We start from the raw sequence: 10,392 nt of genomic DNA, 5'->3' as shown, positions 1-10,392 counted from the left end.
AGCATTACTGGTTGGGGCATAGACTTGAATTACTGTGATATTGAATGGTTTGCCTTGGAAACGAACAGAGATCTTTCTGTCGTTTTTGAGATTGCATCCAAGTACTGTATTTTGGAGTCTTGTTGACTGGGATGGCTATTCCATTTCTTCTAAGGGATTCTTGCCCACAGTAGTAGATATAATGGTCATCTGATTTAAATTCACCCATTCCAGTCCATTTTATTTTGCTGATTCCTAAAATGTCAGTGTTAACTCTTGCCATCTGTTTGACCACTTCCAATTTGCCTTGATTCATGGACCTAACATTCCAGGTTCCTATGCAATATTGCTCTTTCCATCACTGGTCTCAGGATTCCCTTGGACTGCAAGGAGATCCAACCAGTCCATCCTAAAGGAAATCAGTCCTGAATATTCATTGGAAAGACTGATGCTGAAGCTGAAACTCCAATACTTGGCGACCTGATGTGAAGAGCTGACTCATTTGAAAAGACCCTGATGCTGGGGAAGATTGAAGGCAGGAGGAGAAGTGGACGACAGAGGATGAGATGGTTGGATGGCATCACCGACTCAATGGACATGAGTTTGAGTAAACTCTGGGAGTTGGTGATGGACATGGAAGCCTGGTGTGTTGCAGTCCCTGGTGTTGCGAAGAGTTGGACACGACTGAGCGACTGAACTGAACTGTTGCCTGTCTGCTCAGTCACCATGGCCTGTGCTGGCTTTTGGCAGTAGCTGCAAGCCTAGACCTGTTCTTTTTTTGCGACTTTTATTTTTTTTAATTGAAGGATAATCGCTTTACAGAATTTTGTGGTTTTCTGTCATACATAAATAAGAATCAACCATAGGTACAGCCATGTCCCCTAGACCCATTCTTTGATCCCAGGTGTCCAGATCTGCTCTAAGGGGTACTTCCTGCTTAGCGTTCATCACACCTAGTAGTTTCAAGCTGGAGATAGGAATGTCAGTCCTGTTTCGCCATTTAAAATGTTTATTATATGTGTTAAATAAGAATCCTTATGCATATTATACATATGTTTAGGCAGAGCCATACGTCTATATAAAATAGTGAAATATCTTTAATTTTTATACCTAACTTTTCCTGAGATATCCAGGAAAGATGCGTTTTTTGGGTAGCTATTCTTTAGGAGAATACAAAATTTGAAAGAGAATTAACTATTGAATTTAAATGCCAAGTCAGCCTCCAGCTGTCCCTAGTCCGGGGACGGTCATAAAGCCAAATCAAAACAAAACTAAAATAGTTACTCCATCCTTCAGTCTGCAGTCCTTTCTAGAGAGATTTAGTGAACCCAAGTTGCTGTACCTTTATACCAGTATCTAATTTGGAATGACACTCTGTAGGTGGTGTTCAGTTGCTCAGTCATGTCCGACTCTTTGTAACCCCATGGACTGCAACACGTTTGGCTCCTCTGTCCTTCACTATCTCCTGGAGTTTGCTCAAACTCATGTCCATTGAGTTGGTGATGCCATCCAACCATCTCATCTTCTGCTGCCCCTTCTCTTCCTGCCCTCAATCTTTCCCAGCATCAGGGTCTTTTCCAACGAGTCGGCTCTGCGTATCAGGTGGCCAAAGTATTGAAGCTTCAGCATAAGTCCTTCTAATGAAGACTGAGGGTTGATTTCCTTTGGGATTGACTGGTTTGATCTCTTTGTTGTCCAAAGGACTCTGAAGAGTCTTCTCCAGCGCAATTCAAAAGTATCAGTTCTTCGGTGCTCAACCTTCTTTTATGATCCAACTCTCACATGACTAGTGGAAAGACCATAGCTTTGACTATACGGATCTTTGTCAACAAAGTGATAGCTCTGCTTTTTAATATGTTGTCTAGGTTTGTCATAGTTTTCCTTCCAAGGAGCAAGTGTCTTTTAGCAGGATTCACACTAAAATGACTGAAGTCATGTTCATGAATTACACAGGAAATATTAATAGTTCATGAACTGATGATAGCTTTTATTTTATCGTTAAGTTTGGGTTTCATAAGCTAATTTTTACTGCTTGCTAAAATTCACTTTTAATAGGACTTAATAATTAGAATTGTCCCATTAGGAGTTTTGTTTTCTTATTCACATTGAATTTCCACATGTCTGTATGGCACTAGGTACAGAATAGGCATTCAGTATTTGAAAATGATTGAACAGTCTGCCTTTTCTCTCTTACTTTTCAATGTCCATTTATGTGTTGTCTGTGGCTACTTTTGTGCTACAACCGAGTTAAGTGTTGTGGCAGATGCAACTAGCTAGAAAGTTTACCACCTGGCTATTTTTTTGAAAACTTGCCAGCCCCCATTTTAGGTTATAGTGGTCAGAAAACTCTGTGGTTCTTGAAGGATATTTTGTGCTTCAAGAAACAGAATGCAATTCAAGCTTGGCTACTGACTTCTTTCAGAATTTTCTAGTGTCTGTTTTTTTCAGTTTTCAATTATGTTTTATTGTTTCTTTCTTTACCTGATTATTTTTATGCCCTGATTATTGCATATCAAAAATTTTAATAAAACTGTATTGACCAGTACTTTTCTTGGGACTTTGATCCTTTAGATTTCTCTTTGTCACAGAATTATCTTTTGTGTATTTTATTTTATTTTTAATAAGGGCTGAGCCCTGCTCGACTTCCTAGCAGCTTTTCGGTGGCTCTTAACAAGAGACGGTGGTGAGAAGAGCGCCTTCCTGAGCCTTGTGGAGCTGGGTATCCAGGCAGGAGAACACTCAGGATGAGCTTCTTCCATTCCCGACCTGCTCCCACACAGAGAGGTGCCAGTGGCTGAGCGGACACCACCTGGAGATTCCCTTTTGTGTATTTTAATATTTGCCTCTTCCATTTATTCTAGTGTAGGTCTTCTGACAGGAAGTTCTGTTTTTCATTTGAATGTAACTTTCACTTTTGTTCTTGAAGAATAATTTTGCTAGATATAGAACTGAAATTTGGCTGCTGTTTTCTTTCAGTACCTTAAATATATACTTCTATGATCTTCCAGCTTCCATTATTTTTGTTAAGAATTCATTGTATGTTGAATTGTTGCTCCTTTAAATTCTCCTCAAAAAAAAAAAAAAAAAAAAAGATTCTCCTCTCTGCCTCACTGTGGCTGTGTCTTAGCTTTTGCTACAGTTTTCAGCAGTTTACCATTGTGTACTTAAATAGGGTTTTCTTTGGTATATTCTGTAGTGGGGCTACGGTGCCTTCAAATCTGCCATTTGTTTAGTCATTAATTTGATGACTAAGTAGTCATGGAAACCTACTAGCCAGTAATTTTGCACGTATTGCTTCTATCCTAATCACTCTTTTTCTTCTAGAGAACCTCTTTTCAGTTACATCTGATCTGTTGTTAAGGCCATTTATGCAGTTTGTCATGTCTGTTATGAAGTCTTTCAGTTATAAACTTTACATCTTAAATAGAATTACTAGTTCTTGGCCAAAATTGTCCATTTTTAAGTTTCTTTGATCATGTTAAAGATAGTTATTGCAAAATCTGTTTCCTTTTTTAAAAAAAAATATGTAATTTTATTTATTTTTGGCAGTGCTGGGCTTTTCTCTGGTTGCAGAGAGCCTTGGGCTACTCTTCGTTTCAGTGTGTGGGCTTCTCATTGTGATGGCCTCTTTTGTTGAGGAGCAGGGGCTCTAGGGGACAGGGCTGCAGTCGTTGTGGCACATGGGCTCAACTTTTGTGGTTCCTGGGTGCACAGGCCTACTGCTCTGCGGCATGTGGGATCTTCCCAGACCAGGGATTGAACCTGTGTCTCCTGCATTGGCAGGCAGATTCTTTACCAGGGACGCCCCAAGATCTGTTTCTGATAACCCCTTTGTTTGGAAGTCTTGTGTGTTTCTATTATCTTTTTTTTGTTTTCTGTTTTCAATTATGTTTTGTTTCCTTCTATACCTGGTTATTTTTATGCCCTGATTTCATCACATATCAAATAATAAAAATGTATGGCCCAATATGATGCTATCTTCCTCTAGAGAGAACTTGTGGTTTTGGTAGGTGGCTCAGACGGTAACACAAGCTGGAATCAAGATTGCCGGGAGAAATATCAATAACCTCAGATATGCAGATGACACCACCCTTATGGCAGAAAGTGAAGAGGAACTCAAAAGCCTCTTGATGAAGGTGAAAGTGGAGAGTGAAAAAGTTGGCTTAAAGCTCAACATTCAGAAAACGAAGATCATGGCATCCAGTCCCATCACTTCATGGGAAATAGATGGGGAAACAGTGGAAACAGTGTCAGACTTTATTTATCTGGGCTCCAAAATCACTGCAGATGGTGACTGCAGCCATGAAATTAAAAGACACTTACTCCTTGGAGGGAAATTTATGACCAACCTAGATAGCATATTCAAAAGCAGAGACATTACTTTGCCAACAAAGGTTCGTCTAGTCAAGGCTATGGTTTTTCCTGTGGTCATGTATGGATGTGAGAGTTGGACTGTGAAGAAGGCTGAGCGCCGAAGAATTGATGCTTTTGAACTGTGGTGTTGGAGAAGACTCTTGAGAGTCCCTTGGACTGCAAAGAGATCCAACCAGTCCGTTCTAAAGGAGATCAGCCCTGGGATTTCTTTGGAAGTAATGATGCTAAAGCTGAAACTCCAGTACTTTGGCCACCTCATGCGAAGAGTTGACTCATTGGAAAAGACTCTGATGCTGGGAGGGATTGGGGGAAAGAGGAGAAGGGGACGACAGAAGATGAGATGGCTGGATGGCATCACTGACTCGATGAACATGAGTCTGAATGAACTCCGGGAGTTGGTGATGGACAGAGAGGCCTGACGTGCTGCGATTCATGGGGTCACAAAGAGTCGGACACGACTGAGCGACACTGATCTGATCAGACGGTAAAGCGTCTGTCTAGACTGCGGGAGACCCGGGTTCGAGCCCTGGGTTGGGAAGATCCCCTGGAGAAGGAAATGGCAATCCACTCCAGTACTATTGCCTGGAAAATCCCATGGACAGAGGGGCCTGGTAGGCTACAGTCTATGGGGTCACAAAGAGTCGGACACTACTGAGTGATTTCACAAGGGTATTAGCAGTCCTGGATTACATTAACTCAGATGGTTCAAAACTTGCCTTCAGTCTGCCTGTGGGAGGTACAGTTTCTGGCTAGTCATTACTTCTAGGCCAACCCAAAGCCCTGGGAGGTTATTCAGGTAGCACCTACTTGACGCCTCTCAATACCAATTGTTTCCTACTCTTGCCTGGAAAATCCCATGTACGGAGGAGCCTGGTAGGCTGCAGTCCATGGGGTTGCTAAGAGTCGGACACGACTGACTGAGTTCACTTTCACTTTTCACTTTCATACATTGGAGAAGGAAATGGCAACCCACTTCAGTGTTCTTGCCTGGAGAATCCCAGGGACGGCGGGGCCTGGTGGGCTGCCGTCTATGGGGTCGAACAGAGTCAGACACGACTGAAACGACTTAGCAGCAGCAGCAGCACTTCAGTGTAAAAAAAAAAAAAAAAAAAGCTCAGCTTCTCAGGCCCTTTGCTAGGTTTCTATAATCCACATGTTCCTAAGGAGCAAAAAATAGTTCCAAAATTCTGGTACAGTTTTCTCAGTCTGTTTTCTCCTGGCTGTTGGTGCTGTAGTTCCTCAATGACTTAGTTTCTTGGGATTTCCTATGATCTGTATTTCTTAGTCCCGCATTTGTGCAATAGATGTTGGACTGTGTAGTGGATGTTGGGCTGGACCGCCTAGAATCCTTTTCATGAACCTCTTTCCAGAGGTGCTGGCCTATGACTGCTCACAACTGAATTTTTCTCTGGAGATGGCTCTCAGCCTACGGCAGCTGCCTTGCTCGGGGAGACCGCTCATCCCTGTGGGCACCTAAACCAAATGACTGGCTGGTGTACAGGTAAAGGCTCAGTGACAGTTTAGGGCTTCCGGGACGGTCATTTCAGCATTAGGGCTAGAGATTTGAATGGGACATCTGTGGAAAGTTCCTATCAGGTTCACCTTACCACCGCATAATTCTGTTCCCTGTTTATTACAGATGTTTCAGAGAGTACTCCCAGTTACCCTGTCACAGAGTTCTAGGGCACTCTGAGTCTTCACTTTTAATATAGTTGTATCATTGCTTTTTTGTTATATTTAACTTATACTGGAAGAGAGAAAGTTCTTTTAGGAGAAATAGAAAGTTTGGGTGAAGTAATACACTTTGTCTACTGACAGAGGCAGTTAAGATACATTTTGTCTTTTGCTTGAGGGTGCACATCCTTACTGTTTTACATTCTTTCCCTTTTTTTATTGACATATAACATTAGTTTCAGATGTAAAACATAATGATTAATTTTGCATATATTGTGAAATTATTACCACAGTAAGTCCTAGTTAACATCATTCAACACAATTTTTATGATGAGAACTTTAAAAATTTACTCTTGCAACTTTCAAATATATAACACAGTGTTATGAACTATTGTCACCAAGCTGTATATCACATCCCCAGAACTTGATTTTGTAACTGGGAATTTATACCTTTGACCCACTTCACCCACTTCACCCACTCCCCATCTCTGGCAACAACCAGTGTCTTCTCTGTAGCTGAGCTTGAGTGGTAGTGTTTTGGTGTTTTTTTTTTTTAGATTCCACATAGAAGTGAAATCATACAGTTCAATATTTGTCTTTCTCTGACTTGACTTCACTGAACATAATAATGCCCTCAAGGGACATCCATGTCACGAACGGCAGGATTTCCTTCTTTTTTTATGACCAGTTTGTGTGTGTGTGTGTGTGTTTGTGTGTATACGTTTTCCTTATTCATCCACCCATAACATGTTTCTGTGTCTTGGCTATTGTACGTAACACTGCAGTGAACATTGGTGTTACATGTATCTGTTCGAGGTAAGTGTTTTCATTTTCTTTGGTTGAATACATAGATGTAGAATTTCTGGATCATTCATTACCGCTATTTTTAATTTTCTGAGTAGCTGCATCCATTTTCTGTAGTAGTTGTGCCAATTTACACTCCTTTTTCCCCAGATTCTTTGCCAAAACTTATTATTTCTGTTTTGATTAATAGTCATTCCAACAGGTATGAGGTGGTATCCGATTGTAGTTCTGATTTGCACTTACTGGATGATTAGTAATGTTGAATTTCTTTCCATGTACCTGTGGTTTCTGTATGTCTTTGGAAAACTGTCTATTCAGATTCTCTGTCCATTTTTAAACTGGATTTTTTTTTGCTCTTGAGTTGTATACGAGTTTTTGATATATTCTGGATCTTAGCTCCTTATCAAATATATAATTGCAAATATTTTCTCCCATTCTATAGATTGCCTTTTCATTGTTTGGTTTCATTTGCTGCATAGATGCTTTTTAGTTTGATGTAGTTCAACATATTTATTTTACTTTTATTCCTTTTGCTTTTTTAACCAATGGCAAGGAAATTAGTGCATAGGTTTCCAATAGTCATGTATGGATATGAGAGTTGTACTATAAAGAAATCTGAGTGCCCAAGAATGGATGCTTTTGAACTGTGGTGTTGGAGAAGACTCTAGAGAGTCCCTTGAACTGCAAGGAGATCCAACCATTCAATCCTAAAGGAAATCAGTCCTGAATATTCATTGGAAGGACTGATGCTGAAGCTGAAGCTCCAATACTTTGGCCACCTGATTGGAAGAACTGATTCATTTGAAAAGACCCTGATGCTGGGAAAGATTGAAGGCGGGAGGAGAAGGGGATGACAGAGGATGAGTTGGTTGGGTGGCATCACCAACTCGATGGACATGAGTTTGAGCAAGCTCCAGGAGTTGGTGATGGACAGGGAAGCCTGGTGTGCTGCAGTCCACAGGGTCGCAAAACAGTCGGACACAACTGAGCGACTGAACTGAGAGGTTTATGGTCTCAGGTCTACTGGTCAGGTCTTAGAGTTAATTTTAATTTTTGTGTATAGTCCAGTGGTCCAGTAAGACAGTGGTCCAGTTTCCCAACAGCTTTTATAGAAGAGATTGCCCTTTCCCACTGTATGTTCTTGCTTTTTGTAAATTAACCACGTGTGGGTTTATTTCTGGGCTTAATATTCTATTCCATGGGGCTATGTATGTTTTTATGCCAGTATTTTGATTACTATAGCTTTGTAATATAGTTTGAAATCAAGAAGCATGTGCCTTTAGCTTTTTTCTTTCTCAAGATTTGACTATTTAGGATCTTTTCTGGTTCCCCACAAATTTTAGGATTATTTATTCAATTTTCATGAAAAGTGCCATTTGAATTTTAACAAGAGTTGCACCGAAGATGTAGACTGCTCTGGTTAGTTTATGCATTTCAGTAGTATTCATCTAATCCATGGGCACTGACTATCTTTCCACTTATTTGTGTCTTTGGTTTCTTTCCTCAGTGTCTTAGTTTTAAATGTATAGATTTTTTTACCTCCTTGGTTGAATTTATTCTTAGGTAGTTTATTCTTTTTAATGCAATTGTGAATGGGATCGCCTTAATTTTTTCTGATAGTTTGTTATTGGTGTATAGAACTGCAACAGACTTCTTCTGTGTATTGATTTTGTATCCTGCAACTTTACTGAATTTATTAGTTCTAAGTTTTTTTTTTTTTTTTTTTAGCATCTTTAGGGTTTTCTATACATGTCATCTGTAAACAGTGATAATTTTACTACTTTCTGATTTGGATGCTTTTTATTTTTCCTGCTCTGGCTAAGGGTTCCAATACAGCACTGAATAAAAGTGGTAAGTTGAGGGCATCCTTGTCTTCTTCCGGATCTTCAAGGAAAAGCTTTCAATTTTTCACCACTGAATATGTTAGCTGTGGGCTTGTCACATATGGCCTTTATGTTGAGGTACATTCCCTTTGTACCACTTTATCATAAATGGATGTTGAATTGTCAGGTGTGTGTGTGTGTGTGTTTTTTCATCTATTGAGATGATCCTGACTTTTTTGTTAATGTCTCATTAATTGATGTGGTGTCATATTAATTGATGTCATGTTGATGTGCTGTCATATTAGTTGAGGTGGCGTCATTGGTTGGTTTGAGGATGTTGAACCACTCCTGCATCCCTGAGATAAATCTTAACCACGGAGTATGATCCTTTTAATGTGTTGTTGAATTCAGTTTGCTAATACTTTGTAGATTTTTTGTATCTATATTCATAAGGGATATTAAAATTAGCCTTTAATTTTCTTGTGGCATCCTTACCTGGTTTTGGTATCAGGGTAATGCTGGCCTTCTAAAATGAGTTTGGAAGCATTCCCTTCTCTTACATTTTATGGAAGTCTGAGGACCAAAAGAACATTTCATGCAAAGATGGGCTCAAAAAAGGACAGAAATGGTATGGACCTAACAGAAGCAGAAGATATTAAGAAGAGATGGCAAGAATACACAGAAGAACTGTACAAAAAAGATCTTCACGACCCAGATAATCACGATGGTGTGATCACTGACCTAGAGCCAGACATCCTGCAATGTGAAGTCAAGTGGGCCTTAGAAAGCATCACTATGAACAAAGCTAGTAGAGGTGATAGAATTCCAGTTGAGCTATTCCAAATCCTGAAAGTACTGCACTCAATATGCCAGCAAATTTGGAAAACTCAGCAGTGGCCACAGGACTGGAAAAGGTCAGTTTTCGTTCCAATCCCAAAGAAAGGCAATGCCAAAGAATGCTCAAACTACCGCACAATTGCACTCATCTCACACGCTAGTAATGCTCAAAATTCTCCAAGCCAGGCTTCAGCTATATGTGAACCATGAACTTCCTGATGTTCAAGCTGGTTTTAGAAAAGGCAGAGGTACCAGAGATCAAATTGCCAACATCCACTGGATCATGGAAAAAGCAAGAGAGTTCCAGAAAAACATCTATTTCTTCTTTATTGACTATGCCAAAGCCTTTGACTGTGTGGATCACAATCAACTGTGGAAAATTCTGAAAGAGATGGGAATACCAGACCACCTGACCTGCCTCTTGAGAAACCTATATACAGGTCAGGAAGCAACAGTTAGAACTGGACATGGAACAACAGACTGGTTCCAAATAGGAAAAGGAGTACATCAAAGCTGTATATTGTCACCCTGTTTATTTAACTTATATGCAGAGTACATCATGAGAAACGCTGGACTGGAAGAAACACAAGCTGGAATCAAGATTGCCGGGAGAAATATCAATAACCTCAGATATGCAGATGACACCACCCTTATGGCAGAAAGTGAAGAGGAACTAAAAAGCCTCTTGATGAAAGTGAAAGTGGAGAGTGAAAAAGTTGGCTTAAAGCTCAACATTCAGAAAACGAAGATTATGGCATCCGGTCCCATCACTTCATGGGAAATAGATGGGGAAACAGTGTCAGACTTTATTTATCTGGGCTCCAAAATCACTGCAGATGGTGACTGCAGCCATGAAATTAAAAGACGCTTACTCCTTGGAAGGAAAGTTATGACCAACCTA

Source organism: Bos indicus, chromosome 5 (assembly GCF_029378745.1).
Source record: "Bos indicus isolate NIAB-ARS_2022 breed Sahiwal x Tharparkar chromosome 5, NIAB-ARS_B.indTharparkar_mat_pri_1.0, whole genome shotgun sequence".
Classification (NCBI taxonomy): domain Eukaryota; kingdom Metazoa; phylum Chordata; class Mammalia; order Artiodactyla; family Bovidae; genus Bos; species Bos indicus.
The sequence above is the reverse complement of the archived record's forward strand: the minus strand, read 5'-3'. Positions refer to the sequence as shown.